Source organism: Dipodomys merriami, unplaced genomic scaffold (assembly GCF_024711535.1).
Source record: "Dipodomys merriami isolate MVZ:Mamm:240054 unplaced genomic scaffold, mDipMer1.0.p SCAF_2556, whole genome shotgun sequence".
NCBI lineage: Eukaryota > Metazoa > Chordata > Mammalia > Rodentia > Heteromyidae > Dipodomys > Dipodomys merriami.
Window position 1 is genome coordinate 17,546 of NW_027204000.1, and position 15,893 is coordinate 33,438.

Below are 15,893 nucleotides of genomic sequence, written 5' to 3' on the forward strand. Positions count from 1 at the left end.
CTAGAATAGATAAATTCCCTGCCAAGGAGGACAGTTGTAATTGTAATCCATGCTGAGCAGAATGTAACATACTGATACAATGAGAAAGACCCCTGAACTGGACCTTCACCTTCTGACCAAGCTGAACTAGATGGCTTCAGCACTGAGGATAATTGGAATAAACATACTGTCTTTCCTGAGAGTAGTAGTACACGCTTTTGTGCAGAAAAGAATTACATTGCATTCCCTTTCTGTCACAGCCCTGCCAGCATCTATTATTTTTTTGTTTTCTTGATAATGGCTATTCTAACTGGGATGAAGCAGAATCTCAATGTTGTTTTGATTTGCATTTCTCTGATGGCCAGAGATGTTGAGCATTTCTTCATGTGTCTACTGGCCATTCTTATTTCTTCTTCAGAGAAGTCTCTCTTTAAGTCTTTAGCCCACTTCTTAATGGAGCGGTTCTTTCTTTGAGCATTTGTTTTTGGGGATTTAATTTTTTGACCTCTAAATATATTTTAAATATTAGACCCGTGTCTATTGTATAGAGAGTAAAGATATTCCAATGTCTGGACTTTCCATTTATCTTGCTAGCTATGTCCTTTTCCAGGCAGAAATGCTAGAGATTAATGCAGTTCCATTTATCCAGCCTTTCTTTAATTTGTTGTGTTTCTGAATCTTAGGAAGTTTCAACCTGTACCAAGAAGCCCTAGTGTTTCCCTCAAAACTTCCTGTAATAGTTTCAGGGGATTGTCTTACATTGAGGTCTTTGGTTCATTGGGAATTGACTCTGAAACCATTCAGGAAATTTGAAAGCAAAGGCAAACCATAGGAATAAAGATATCCCACAAAATTTCTGTTGGCTACCCTAGTTGGCCTGAGTCCATACAAATATTGCTTACATCTCTTAGTAAGGCTTCCACTACATATCTGATTCTAGGAGATGAAGCTCTGCAATTCTACATTGGAAATGGACTTCATCTTCCCAGGCATTCTGACTGACGGCAGGCATCCTAATCTGTACACAATCACTGACCTGTAATGGACTACTGGTCCTTGCTATTATATGGATGTGAGGTTCCAAGTGCCAATGTACCTGCTGCATAGGTAATTCTCTCTAATCCTCACATCAAGTTTCACCCCACAGCCATCTCCTTTGGGGCCCATGCCTTTCTGAATTCTTGGAACTGATGCAATATGGGGCAGAGGTTCTCTATCTTATGATAAGTGTGTGGTTTTGGCATCATCTGAACTACATGATATGCATGGAATCATGTTTCATTTGGATTCTGGTGACCACATTATGGATCCTTACCTCTCTGAGCAGCCTTGGATATGTCACATACTTTTTGCACTATCCCTTCTGCAAAGGCCAGATGACTAAACACATAAACAGTGATATCCTACCACTGCTGAAGCTGGCCTGTGCAGATGCACAGGGTTTGTTGTTACTGATTACCCGCTTTCTGCCATTCTGGTCTCTTACATACTAATTCCTCTCCTCAAATGAAGGATGAAATAAAGCCCATATCACCTGCTCTTCTGGCTGTACTTGGGATGCATTAGGGGGTCTGTCATTGTCATGTGTGTCCTTCCCATTTCTATCCATAGGCCCAAACATGACAAGGTCCTCTTTTTCTACACAATGGTCAGCTCAGCCCTGAACCACCTTTTCTATAGGCTGAGAAATAAGGATGTCAAGGGGGCCTTGAAGAGAGTCCTTGCAAAACATATCCTGTCTTCACAACCCAGTGTTTAGGACTTGCTTATTATCATTTCTTCTCCTCATCGAATGAATGCCAGCATATAATCCTCCCTAGTAGGCTCAGCCGGAGAGTTTATATACACTGTTTTTTTCTTGCTGTCATTTATGAGGCACTCATTATTTATACCTGGAAGAAACACTGCATACTTGTGTTTTTGTTTTCCATTTCATAACAAGATTATGAAGAGTTGGTCTAAAATATTTACAAGTCTACCACAACTGAGTTATTTCTAACTGCCTTTGAAATATAAAGAAAACTAAATCTATGTGCAGCTGTGTTTATGAGACTAGGGAGTTTTACGCTCATGATTTGGTTATGATAGAAATTTATCTCATCTCAGAGAAAACAAAAATGGTGTTGAGTCATGAAAACCCCAATCAATTATTTTTATCCTGCCTCTTAAATTTTCTACCCCTTGTTTTCTTGTCTTCTCTTCCTAAGTCATGAACAGGTAACCAATTGAGGGGATGTGTTCGATAGACGGCCATGGAGGAAGTGTCTGCAAACAGGAAAAAGCAAGTCTGACCATAACTATTTAGACTGCCCACCTGAACTGTTCAGCCACGCACCCATAGATAAATCCAACTATTGCAGAAAAAAGAATAATTCCTGGAAACATCTGTTCAGCTAGCTTCTGCCCCTTGTAAGCCATCTCTGTGGGGAGCACGCTGAGATATTGCTGCATTAAGTTAGCTAAGGTGGCTGGCAGGGAGGCGAGAGCGAATGACAGTCAGGAACTGCAGAGGTCCGAACAGGAATCCTAGAGAGAACTGGCAGGCCAGACAAGCCCCTACCTGCGACTGCCCCGGAAGCCGATGTCTCCGAAGGGCGGGGATAACCCCAGGCCTCACCCTGTGCCATGACCCTTTTGCACTTGCATGTAGCCTGGCGTCAGGCCTGCTGCTGGGGAAGTGGAGGTGGATGAACTGAGGCATCACGCACCCGTGAGTGGTTCGCCATCAGGGAAACTGGGGCCAGGAGCCCAAGCTCTGGTCCCATAAAGGGTTCTAAGCAGTGCCTTCGCGGATTAACGGCTGCCTGCTTGCACTGCGTCTCCATGGCGACCTACATACACTTTTGAAATTATATTCCATATGTTGCTGTAGCTAATATACACAAAAAATTACAATTATAGCCGGGCGCTGGTGGCTCACGCCTGTAATCCTAGCTACTCAGGAGGCTGAGATCTGAGGATCGCGGTTCAAAGCCAGCCCGGGCAGGAAAGACCATGAGACTCCTATCTCCAATAAACCACCAGAAAACCGGAAGTGGCGCTGTAGCTCAAGTGGTAGAGCGCTCGCCTTGAACTGAAGAGCTGAGGGACAGCGCCCAGGCCTGGAGTTCAATCCCCATGACCGACAAAAAAAAAAAAAAAAAAAAAAATTACAATTATGTCACTTGCTTATAACCTCAGTTTTAGAATCCTCACACTGACAAGGTATTAAAAAGAAATATAATGATTACCTTACTTATGTAACTGTAAACCCCCTGTTCACCATCTTTACAATAAAGACGAAACTTTTTAAAAATAAAGGTATTAGAATAAGGAAAGCTTTGAATACTTATCTCAGTCTGGTGGGGCAGCATCTAGACACCAACATTATACAGTAGATATGTAGGGGATAAAGTTCCATTGCAATATCAAAACAACAGGGGAAAGTATCAGGTGTTTGTTCCAAACACTAATAGCCTCTAGCCTTAGAAAAGTACTTCCCCCAAATTGGGATCATATATAATTAAAACAGAAATAAAACCCACAAAAGTGATGTTGGGCTTTTCTGTGTTAAGGAAATTGATATTGACTGGGCCAAGTAATTGTGAGCTCATTGCACTTGAAGTCTACTCTGAGGAGAACTTCCCATTGATGTCACAATCACACTTTACAACTTTGGGGTGGGGGGAGATGGGGAAGGGATAGGAAAGGGAAACAAAGGAGGAGGCAACAATGCTTGATAAGAAATGTATTCATTATCTTTCCCATGTAATTGTGACCCCTCTGTACAGTGTTTTCACAATAAAAAATAGAAAAAAGAAAACCAGTCTGGGAATTTCACTAGAAATTGCCAGTCTTTTTAAACTGAGTATGATTAAACTACAAAATGGAATTAAAATATAAAATAGAATTGGAAGCTAGGTGCCAGAATCTCATACCTGTAATCCTAGCTACTCAGGAGACTGAGATCTGAGGATTGCAGTTCAAAGCCAGCCTGGGACAGAAAGTCCTTGAGACTCTTATCTCCAATAAACCACTAGAAAACCAGAAGTGGCGCTGTGGCTCAAGCAGTAGAGTGCAGGCCTTGAGCTGAAGAGTGCACGCACAGTACCCAAGCCCAAATTTCAAGCCCCATGACCGACCAAAAAAAAAAAAGAAAAGAAAAGAAAAGAAAATAGAATTGGAATGCATTTACATTTAAACAGAAAATCAGATATGATAATAGAGAAGTTTATTGCCTCTGTGGTTTGAAGTTTTTCAATATGGTGTTCAGATACAACAGTGTGTTTTGAAAATAATTGGAACACCACAAGATGGCTGGGGTGAGGAATGAAAGTCATTGTGGAAACAGAGGACCCATGTTCACAGTGGTGATGTTCTGAGCTTCCTTGGAGACCAACTTTAAATGCCAGAAGTTGTGCTTCTTTTGAGGAAGATGCAGCTCAAGACGTACGTGCAGGATGTGGAGTTTCATCTAGAAGGACAAGAAGGGAAGAAGTGCATCAGTCATTGGAGTATGAAGGGTCTCCCACTGGGTCTCTCCACGTGAGGTGGCATCACGGCACACAGTGCTTGGAGACCAGAAAAGTTGATTATCATCTGTTCTGCAAAAAAAAGAAAAAAAAAAGAAAAAAAAAAAAGAGCTCCACGGAGGCTGCCAGCAGGATAGGAGGATCATGCTCAAATAGTGAGGCCAACAATGACGTTTCATCCAGGAGACCAAGGACAACCCCAGGCCACTGCTTGGGAAAGGCAAGGATGGATGGCCTGTGTATCTCTTTGCTGATCCCTGTGATTGGAGGGAAAGTACTAGATATGACCAAGTCTGACTCACACATCTATTCACACAGAATCCAGTGCTTCATAATGGAGTTGCAGTCAAGGGTGAGTCAGAGAGGCAACGATAATCCCCTATACCACCTCTCCACACTGCAGCTTCTTGGTGTAGGTGGGGAGAGCTACGATAGATGTAGTCCAGGCCAATAAGCATTGTACTAGCCAGACTACATGGTAAAGAATGTTAGTGTTAAAACTTACCTTGCGGATGAGAGTTGCTTTAAACACATGCCATGCTGAGACCATGTCTAGGAGGATCCATGCTGAGGAGAGCTGGAAAAGGTACATTCCTTGTGGAAGAGAGCCAGAGCTGACGCATTCCTTGCTGATGTCTGGTAAAAGAGAATTTTTTCATAACAAAACGGCAAGGAGTAAAAAGATTTCATGCTACAGATGACTAGAGTGGACATTTACCGTGCTTAAGAGAGCTGGAATAAATGGAGGCCACGCTGAGAACTGAAGTTGACGTATTTCCTGCAAAGTAGAGATGGTGCTGACACATCCCATACAGAAATAATTTGCGGAGACCAATTCTAACATGAAGAGAGATTCAAGACATTGATTCCACCCTGAGAAGAGATGTAAGAGATGTATTTGGAAATAAGAAGAGGGGAAGGACATGAATCCATGCTAAAGAGACCCTGAGTTGACACTGACTTTGGTATGCAGAGCTGAGATAGATGGATTCCAGGACAAAGAAAGCAGAGTGGGTAATGATTCTGTGTTAGAGAAACCTGGAGTGAACATTTACCTTCTTCCTGAAAAGAGCGGCAGTAGATGGTTTGAATGCTGGACAGAACTGGAACGTATGCATTCCATTCCCTGGAGATCAGGACTAGATGCATTCCATGATAAGAATACTTAGAGTATTTATATTTCATGCTGAGGTGTGTGAGCAATAGGAGATTGATTCCAAGTTGTACAGGTATGGAGATGATGTTGACTTTCCTCAGGAGACCTGGAATAAGACCTGGAGCTCCATTGCATCCATCCCAAGGAGAGCTAGAAGAGATGCATTTCAGCCTGACAAGAAGCAGACTAGGCCTATTCTATCCAGTGAGGTATAAAAGGAGATACAATGCACATAGAGCCAAGCTAAAGGAGACACAACCCATGGTGAAGGGCCCTGCAGTCAAAGATCAGGTCTTCAGGAAAGCTGCAACAGAAGCATTTCATGTTTTTGTGCCTTCAAATGCATCTACTCACAATTTAAGATCTGCCACATGAAGGGGGGGGGCGGCTGTTGAAGAATTCTATGCATTGTAGAGCAGCTGAGACTAATGTATCCTAGGAGAACTAGGACGCCTAGGAATATACCTAGGGGAGCTGGAATCAAAGACTTCCATGGTAAAGAAACAGGAACAGAGGTTGGCAAGGCCAAAGCAGATATATTCCATACTGAGAAGAGCAGATTGTTGACTCTACATTGTCCAAGTAGGTACCTCACTTTCAGACAAGAGCTGATTCAGTTCATGCTATGCTGAGAGCCTTGGCTTCATCAAGAACCTCTTGATGAAAAGATCTGGAGGTGATACAGCCCAAGCTTAGCAGACACACAGCAGAATGTTTCCAAGATGCAGAATGGTGGGCTAGACACTGACCATGAAGAGGAGAGCTTTAGACACATTCCATGCTAAGAGCCTGAGGAGATGCACTGCAGGCTGAGAAAAGATGGAGTAATGTGCTCCTCATGGAAAAGAGTAAGAGGACACATATTCCATGCTAAGGAGAGTTGGAGTAAGAGCATTCCTTGCTCAAAATACTGGAGTGGACACATTGCTCAATGAAGGGAGCTGGATGATATGCATTCTACAAGTAGAGGAAATATGAAGGGATCTCATGCCATGTTGAAAAATCACTGGAGTGGACACATTACATCAGAAAGAAAACAGAGACAGACAGATGCTATGTTGAATGGTACAAGAGTAGACACGTTCTATAGTATAAGGACATATGTTGGAAATGGATTCCATGCTGAGGAGAATTGAGTTAGAAATTACCTACCCGAAGAGGACTGTATTAGACACATTCAATTCTCAGCACAGCTAGAGTAGGCAGTTTCCATAAAGAGGACAACTGGTGATGATCCTTACCTTCTGAGAAGGGCTGCACTTCATGCTTTCCATGTTGCCAGGAGTGTATAGCTTCATTCCATCCCTCAGAGGCAAGGTGTGCACATAGACCATGAGGAATGAACTTGAGTACTGGCATTCAGTGGACAGGCTGACGAGATCAATTTCATGCTCTGAGCAAAGAGGGAAGATTTCATCCTGCATGAAGATACAAGAAGGAGATGGTTTCATACTACGAAATTATTCACCCAAATAAATACTTACATTTCTGAGAAGAGTTAGAATAGATGCATTCCGTGCTCAGGAGAGCAGGAGCACATGTATCCCATACAGAGGAGAGTGGGAGAAGATGCTTCCATGATAAAGAATCCTCATGGAGCATTCCCCTTGCATTCAGAGAGCCAGAATGCATGCTGGGAAACTTGGAATACATCCACTTTATGCTCTAGGGAGCAGTGACAGACATATCCCCTGCTAAGAAAAATCAGAGTGGATCTATTCCTTGCTGCATTGAGCAAAAGTACACAGGCGTGAGTCAGTATAGACCTTGCTTTCACATTTTCCTTCCTTGGGGGAACTGGGCTAAATGCATTGAGGAGTGCTGGAAGAGATACTGTTTAGGCTATGAACTAGAGTAGATCCATTCCATGCTGAGAGGGGCTGGAACAGATAGAATCCATGTTGGGCTGACCTGCAGTGTGCACATTTCATGCTCATGACAAGGGAAGATACACATCCTTGCTGAGGAGACCTGAAGGATACGTATTTGCCATGCTCCAAACTGGAGGAGACATATTCCAGGCTGAAAAAATATGAGGAGAAGCACTCTACATTGAGGAAAGTTGGAGGAACACATACCATGTGGAGGAAAGTTGGAGAAACACATTGCGTGGTGTGCTGATCTAGAGTACATATACTTCAGGCCAATGAGTGCTAGAACCAGAGCAATTCTTTGCTGAGAAGAACTCAATTATACAGTTTCCTAAATGGGGAGAGCTGGGTGAAACTCACGCAATTCTCAAGTGATTGGGAGGAGATGCATTGCAGGCATTGTACAGCTGGGAAGCAAACTTTCCCTAAAACAGCACCTGTGGTTCCCATTCATGCCGAGTATAGCTGAACAAATCACATTGCATGCCAAGGAGCATTGCCGAAATTGGGATCAGGGATTACAAGAAGACAATATTAGAGATAGATTCCATGCTGAGCTGGGTTAGAGAAGTGGCATTCCATGCTCAGGAGAGCGATAGTCAACATATTCCAGGCCAAGTAGCATGGTGGTAGCCACCTAAATATTCAACAATGTCACAGTTGAAAATTATCTGACTGAAAAGATATATTCCCTGGTGAAGATAGCTGTATTATATACACTCTGTGCTGAAGATATTCAGAGAAATACAGTAAAGTCTGAGAGAACTGGAGGAAAAACATTCTATGTGGAGAGTGCATTTACACACATTCACTGAGGAGAGCTAGTCAATTCCCAGTGCATTATCAAAAATGAGCAGGACATGCATTCCCTGTTTTGTACAGCTGGAACTATTAATCTCCTTTCTGAGTGGGCACCTCTGCATTCATTTCATGCTAATAATAGGAACTGTTAGGTACATCACAGGATGACAAGAATTTCAGTAAATGGGTGATGGATTCCATTATGACAAGAGTTGGAGGAGACATATTTTGTTCTGTGTTTTTCCTGATCAGAGCTGAAGTAGATATATTTCATGACAAGGGACACTGAATTGGTTAGACTCCATGCTGACAAAAACTGGAGGTGACACATACATTCCCAAGGAAAACCACCTTTAACACATCCCAGGCTGACATGCTGAGGACAGGGATCGCAGGCAGGCATACAAAAAGTTGGAACATTCCTTGCTGAAGACATCTGGACTTTATACAATTCTTTGTGAGAAATTGGGCTGGAGCAAATGGACTCCAAGCCAAGTTGAAATGTGAAAGAAGCATGCCATGCTGAAGGATGCTAAAGCAGATACTTACCTCTATGAGGATGACATCTACAGACATATCCCATGCTGACAGTACCTGAGTAGGTCACATTCTACAAAGAGGAGTACAAGATCCTGGAGTCTAAAGGCAGTAGAGGTCACTGAGGGAGCAGAAAACTGCTCAATCGAGCAGAGTAGAAGAGAGGTAGACAGATCTCATGCCAAGGAGAACTGAAGTAGAAGTAATTCAGGACAATGAGCACTATACTAGCAAGACTGCATGCTACACAATACTGGCATTGTCACTTACATTGCTGATGGGAGCTGTTCTAAACACATGCCATTCTGAGACCATGGGTAGAAGGGTTCATGCCGAGGAGAGTTGGAATAGGTGTATTCCTGGATGAAGAGAAAAAAGAACAGAATCTGACACATTCCAAACACCACCAAAAGAGATGCATTTCATAACAAAAAGACATGTTGTGCGCTGGGAAGGTGGCTCAGTGGTAGAGTGCTTGCCTCACATGCATAAGACCCTGGGTTCAATTCCTCAGCACCACATAATCAGAAAAATCTGGAAGTGGTACTGTGGCTCAAGTGGTAGAGCGCTAGCCTTGAGCTGAAGAGCTGAGGGACAGCGCCCAGGCGCAAAGTGGAAAGGTATACGAAATACCTAGCAATACACTTAGAAATGCTGGAATCAAAGACTTCCATGGTGACAGAAGCAGAAATAGAGGTAGACCAGGCCAGAGCGGATAGATTCCATACTGAGAAGAGCAGAAGATGGTCAATTCTTCGTAGTGTTTGAATAGATATCTACCGTGTTTAGCAGAGCTGGAATAGAGCTCATGTTAAACAGAGCTACAGGAAAGGCATTCCATAATGAAATGAATTGGAAGAAATGCATCTCATGTGGAGGAGACACCTTCCACGGTGAGGAACCACATTCTCTGGTGAGGAAAACAGCAGTAGACACATTCCCTGATGTCGAGAGTTAGAATACTCCATGTTGACAAAAGCTGATGGAGTCCCACTCCATTCTGAAGTAGACTGCAAAAGACTGAAAAAGATGTCTTCTTTCCTTTATATACTGGAAATATTAACCGAGTGAGCTCTCTGGATACATTTATACTGAAAAGAGAAGCAGCAGGCATATTTCATACCACTTCTTGTGGTAATACACATTCCATGCAAGAGGCACTCTCATTCTGAGTGGAAATGGAGTCCACAGATCTCTCCTATGCGGAAGAGAACTGAAGTAAATGTACTTAATGCCAAGGACATGCAGAGAATGCCAGAGTTGACCCTTACCTTACTGAAAAGAGCTGCTTTCAGCACATGTCAAGCTGAGAGCCTCCGTTCCATGAAGAAACTCTCTTGATGAAGAGAACTAGAAGTAATGGATTCCAAGATGAAAGAACATGCAGCAGACAGATTTCAAGCTTTAGACTGATGTAAGAGTAATTGTCCAAGAAAAGGAGAGTTGATTAACACAAGCTCCATGCTGAGGAGAAACTGAGGAGGTACACTCAGTGGAAAAATTATGCATGATGAAGAGAGATGGAGCGGGAGCATTCCTAGCTCAAAACAGCTGAAGTAAACAACTGGTTCAATGAAGGGAGATGGACGATACACATTCCAAGTTCAGGAGGCATGGTGGAATCACATGCCATGCTGTAAATTCTTCCAGTCCACACATTCCAATATAAAGAGAAAAGAGAGTAACAGTGTATACGTTGAGGATATGGGTAGACATGTCTTATGCTATAAGTACACATATCAACATGCTGAGGAGAACTTTGTTAATAATTACCTACCTGAGGAGGGCTATATTACACAGATTCTGTTCTCAGCACACCTCAAGTAGACAGCTGCCACCACAAGGAAAGCAGGAAATGATACTTACCTTCTGAGTCGAGCTGCATGTGTACATTCCATGGTTTGGAGAGCCACAGTAGCTTCATTCCTTCCTGCAGAGACATGAGGGAGACATAGACCATGAGAAATGAGCTCGAATGTGCAGATTTCATTGCTGTGAGCAATGAGGGATAAGATGCAGTACTGCATGAGGATACAGAAAGGAGATGATAACAAATGCTTACCCCAACTAAATGCTGAACATCTCAAGGATGTTTGGAATAGATGCATCCCATGCTAAGGAGAACAGGAACACATATGTCCCATGCTGTGGTTAGATATTGGGCATATTTCCATGTTCAGGAATCCTCAAGGTAACAATCAAATTCCTGGAAAGAGCTGGAATAGATGACAGCAATGCTTGGGAGACTTGGGACGCATTCACTTCATGCTCCAGAAAGTAACGACAGGTACATTTCTTGCTGAGCAACAGAAGAGTGGATCTATTCCTTGCTACACACAGCTAAAGGAGATGGCCTCCAGTATGTAGAGACCTGGCCTTGACATTTTCCATCCTCAGGACAACTGAGATAAATGGATTCCAACTTAAGATATGCTGGAAGTGTTAGATTGTAGACTGTGAACTGGATAGACACATTCTACACTGAGAGGCACCGAAGCATACAGATTTCACAGGAGGAAGGCTGGAGGAGCCCCATTCCTGCCGATACATGCTGCAGAACATAACTTTCCTGCTCACCACAATGCTGAAGAGGCCTGGCCTAAAATTGGTGGAGACCTATTCCACAAGCCTGGAATTGGAGAATATAGATTGAACATAATGACCACTGCAGGAGAAGTACTGCACATGCCAAAAAACTAGAGGCCATATTCCTCTTGCTCAAAACTGGAGGAGAGCCATGGCATTCTGGATTGAGAACACTTGAGGAGAGACATTCCACATTGAGTGGAGTTGTATGAACATATTCCAAGTAGCGGAAAGCTGGAGAAACAGTTTGCCTGGTGTGCTTATCTGGAGTACACATGATCCTGGTGGAGGGATGCTGGAACAAGAGTTCTAGCTTACTGATTATTGAATCTCACTGCATTCTCACAGGGATTGGAGGAGAAGAACTGCAAGCCTTGTATGGGTAGAAAGCAAATCTTTCCTAAGGTAGCACCCGTGGTGCAATTCATGCACAGTAGAGGACGAGTCCTTACATTTCATGTAGAGGAGCATTGCAAACTTTGGCTACAGTGATTTCAAAATGACAAGAATAGGTGTAGACAGAATCCATGCAGGGATGGCCTCAACATTTATATTCTATACTAATTTGAGGCAATCTAGGCCAAGTATCATCACATGATCCGACTGTATCCTGCAGAATGCCACATTTAAAACAGTTCTTGCTGACAAGAGATGCTTTCAAGACATGCAATCCTGAGAGACTGAGTAGAGACACTCCACGCCAAAGAGACGGCAATTCCATGCAGTCCCTGGTGAGCAGAAATGAACTAGAGAAGCAGCCATGAAATAACTTGAGGAAATAGACTCTTAAACCTTCCTGAGGAGAACTGGATCTGATCCATTGCATGGGAGACATGCAGAAGTCCCTACTGCATGCAGAAGAATCTTGGAGTTCAATCCTGCCTTGATGACCAGAGCTGGATTTGATGTTCCTGTGCCAGGAACTGCCTCAGGGACACCACTGAATGTAGTGAAGGCAATATTTTTTGGGGGTCAGGTCATAGGGACTGAACTCTGGACCTAGGCGCTATCCCTCATCTCTTCAGCTCAAGGCTAGCGCTCTACCACTTGTGCCACAGTGCCACTTCCAGCTTTGTTCTTATTGCTTATGTGGTGCTGAGGAATCAAACCCAGGGCCTCAGGCATGCAAGGCAAGCGCTCTACCACTGAGCCGCCTTCCCAGCCCAGTGAAGGAAATTTTTTTTTCAGAAATAACAACTGAATCAATGTATTTGCTGGTGTAGCCATCTGGATTACATGCATTCTGTGCTGAAGATAGCCATGGAAATGCATTTGATGCTCAGAAGAACTGGATGCAAAACATTCTAGGGTAGAGAATACATTGATACACATTCCCAGAGAAGGAGAGCTGGTTCATTCTCATTCCACTAACAAAATATGAGAAGACTTGCATTCCATGTTTTGTCTAGCTGGAAATCAGACCTTCCATATTCACTAACACGAGTGTATTCATTTCGTAATGATAACTGGATTCATAAGGTAAACCCTGGCTGGAAAAGCCTTCCCTGTATGGGTGATGGATTCCATGAGGAAAAGCGTTGGAGAAGACACACTCTTTTCTTTAATGGGCTGAGCACCTGTAATGTGCTCAGCCCATTGACAACACTTGAGGAGAGACATTCCACATTTAGTGGAGTTGTATGAACATATTACAAGTGGAGGAAAGCTGGAGAAACAAGTTGCATGGTATGATTATCTGGAGTATACATTCTCCTGGTGGAGGGATGCTGGAACAAGAGCTGTAGCTTGCTGAATATTGAATCTCACTCCATTCTCACAGGGATTGGAGGAGTTGAATTGCATGCCTTGTATGGGTGGAAAGCAAACCTTCCTAAGATAGCACCCATGGGGCCCTTTATGCACTGTAGAGGACGAGTACTCAAATTTCATTCCAAGGAACATTTCAATCTTTGGCTACCGTTATTTGTAGATTACAGAAATAGGTATAGACAGAATCCAGGCAGGGATGGGCCTCAACATTTATATTGTATACTAAATTGAGGCATTTTAGGCCAAGTATCATCTGATGATCTGACTGCATCCTGCAGAATGCCACATTTAAAACAGTTCTTGCTGACAAGAGATGCTTTCAAGACATGCCATCCTGAGAGACTGAGTAGAGACACTCCACGCCAAAGAGATGGCAATTCCATGCAGTCCCTGGTGAGGAGAAATGAACGAGAGAAGCAGCCATGAAATAACTTGAGGAAATAGACTCTTAAACCTTCCTGAGGAGAACTGGAGCTGATCCATTCCATGGGACACATGCAGAAGTCTCTACTGCATGCAGGAGAATTCTGGAGTTCAAAACTCCCTTGAGGACCAGAGCTGGATTTGATGTTCCTCCACCAGGAACTGCCTCAGGGAAACCACTGAATGTAGTGAAGGCAATTTTTTGGGGGGTCCGGTAGTGGAACCTTAACTCTGGGCCTGGACGCTGTCCCTCAGCTCTTCAACTCAAGACTTGCATCCCATGTTTTGTGCAGTGGAAATTAGACCTTCCATATTCAGTAGCAACAGTGCATTCATTTCATGATGATAACTGGTTTCATAAGGTAAACCCAGGCTGGCAAGGCCTTCCATGTATGGGTGATAGATTCCATGAGGAAAAGAGTTGGAGAAGACACACTCTTTTCTGTACTGGGTTTAGCCCCTATACTGGGCTTGCTCAGAGCTACAGCACAGGTATTCCATGACAAGGAGCAGGAAGTAGCAAGGGTCCATGCTGCCAAAAACTGGAGTTGATGCATACCTTGCTTGCCAAGGAGAACTTCCTATAGCACTTGCCAGCCTGACATGCTGAGCACAGGGATCCCAGCTGGCACACGTAGAGAACGTGTATTCCTTGATGAAGACAGCTGGATGTGATCAAATGCTTCCTGGGAAATATGGCTGGAGGCAAATGCATTCCAAGCCAAGTCCAAATGAAGAATGGTGCTCTAACACACATTTACCTCTCTGAGGATGAAAGCTGCAGACATTCGGCATGCAGAGTGTGTGTGTGTGTCAGCAGCTCATATTCTACAAGGTGGAGTCAGGCTCTAGGTTCCTGAAAGGCCTAGAGATCACTCGAGTGAGCAGAAAACCGCTCAGTCACTCTGAGTAGAATGGAGGGAAACAGATTTCATGCTGAGGAGAACGGCAGTAGAAATAGAGTTTGACAGGGAACACTATGCTACTAAGACTGCATGCTAAAAAATGCTTACCTGGGCACTTACCTTGCTGATGACAGTCGCTATCAACACATACCATGCTGAGATCCTGAGTAGAAAGATGCATGCTGAGGAGAACTTGAATAGGTGTATTCCTTGATGAAGGCAACTGGTGCGGACTCACCCGCTGCTGACACCTGCTATGAAAGGGATGCATTTCAAAACAAAAGGAAATGTAGCAAATCCACTTTACCTATATTGAACATAACACTGGAGTGGATATTAACCCTGCAGATCAGAGCTGGAATACATAGATGATGTCATGCTGAGAAGAACCAAATATTTCATGCTGAATAGAGATAATGCCAAAATATTCCATTCTGACAGTATTGGCGAAGATCAGTTTCACTATATGAAGAGATGTAAGGCATTGATTCCATCCTGAAAAGATGGAAATATGCATTTGTAAATAATGAATGAGAAAGAAGGATAAAGGATTGCATGAAAAGAGACCCCAATTGAACACATACCTGAGTAAGTGGAGCTCAGATAGATGGATTGCAGTTCAGAGAGCAGTCCTATATTCCATGCTGAGTACAGAGTGAGATAATTCCATGACAGACAAACTTAGAGTGCACATTTTCTTTCCTGAAAAGTGCTGGAGTGGATGGTTTCAAAGTTGAGCAGAAGTAGAACACCTGCATCCCATTCCCCGGAAAGCAGATGTAGATGCATATCATGATAAGGACACTTAGCATAGACACACTTCTTGTTCAGTTGAGTGAGCAACATGAGATTGTTTCTAGGCCTGGAATTCACATGGACTTTCCTCAGGAGACCTGCAGTAAGACCAGTAGCTCTATTTCATCCAAACCAAGTAGAGCAGGAATTGATTAATTCAGCCTGATGAGAGTCAGACTAGACATATTTGATCCAGATGAGCTGAGGCAAACCAGAGGAAACACATCCCATACTGAAGTGCTTGCAGTAAAAGATGAGGCTTAAGGAGAGCTGCAGCAGAAATAGTCAATGCTTTATGCCCTCACATGCAAATTCTTTGTGCATAAAAGAAGCAGAGTGTACCCACTTAGTGGCAGGGTGTTGTCAAAACATTCTATACCTTGCAGAGATGTTGAAACTCAATACATCCAAAGGAGAACTAGGTGAGGTGCATCACATGCCTTGGAATACACCTAAGAGAGCTGGAATCAAAGACTTTCGGGATAACAGAAACAGGAAGAAAGGTTGATAAGGCCAGAGAGTCTCTCTCTCTATATTCCATACTGTGATGAACAGAAGT

The 15,893-nt window shown here is 43.3% G+C and overlaps 1 long non-coding RNA gene and 1 pseudogene across 4 annotated transcripts; both read right to left on the reverse strand.

Annotated features, from left to right (window-relative positions):
• Window positions 1-833: 833 nt before the first annotated feature.
• LOC138836726 (signal peptidase complex subunit 1-like) lies at window positions 834-2,634 on the reverse strand (annotated as a pseudogene).
• Window positions 2,635-4,199: 1,565 nt separating this feature from the next.
• Window positions 4,200-15,845, reverse strand: LOC138836728 (uncharacterized). 4 transcript variants are annotated; one of them, XR_011375032.1, is made up of 8 exons: window positions 15,124-15,845; window positions 14,881-15,034; window positions 10,918-14,790; window positions 10,722-10,785; window positions 9,126-9,214; window positions 6,888-7,064; window positions 4,996-5,126; window positions 4,200-4,432 (listed from the first exon to the last, which is right to left on the reverse strand). It is a non-coding gene; the product is annotated as an uncharacterized lncRNA (long non-coding RNA). The 4 variants fall into 4 exon arrangements; XR_011375030.1 differs by lacking the exon at window positions 9,126-9,214; XR_011375033.1 differs by lacking the exon at window positions 9,126-9,214 and having other exon boundaries at window positions 4,200-4,562.
• Window positions 15,846-15,893: the final 48 nt, after the last annotated feature.